The sequence below is a fragment of the Musca autumnalis genome, unplaced genomic scaffold (genome assembly GCF_047663935.1).
Source record: "Musca autumnalis isolate F117 unplaced genomic scaffold, ASM4766393v1 scaffold_2, whole genome shotgun sequence".
NCBI lineage: Eukaryota > Metazoa > Arthropoda > Insecta > Diptera > Muscidae > Musca > Musca autumnalis.
Window position 1 is genome coordinate 3955970 of NW_027411755.1, and position 517 is coordinate 3956486.

Sequence of the window (517 nt, forward strand, 5' to 3'; positions counted from 1 at the left end):
GATAATTTTCTTACTTTTAATTGATTTTTTGTGTGTGGAAACTTTTGTTTTGTTTTATTTCTTGCATTGTTTTTATCCATTTTGTTTTGTTAGATTTTTCGTGTTTTTTGTTTTTAAATTCTGGAAATCGTACAATAAATTTTATTTGACAAACATTTGCAAATTGAATCCAGTCAGACAAGGCAATTAACACCCACGTTACACGGCGGCACTAGACCTTGACCCACTACAAGTTCACAATTACGTATCTAATGCATGTATGTATGTTAGGCCGGGGCGATTTGTATGGAAGGAAAAAGTGATAGTGGGCGCCTGGAGTTTCTGATTCTTGGGATTGTACTGAGCAAAAAAGTCCACTAGACCATATGTCTACGGTGAAAATTGAGCCCCCGGATTTTGACTTGAAATTTTTTTCAAGGATATTTTGGCCAAACCATATCTCAGAAAATTGACCTATCCTGAAAATTTCTTTTTGCGTTTTTATTACACTCACCAAGGGCTTTCATCTCCAAAAGGA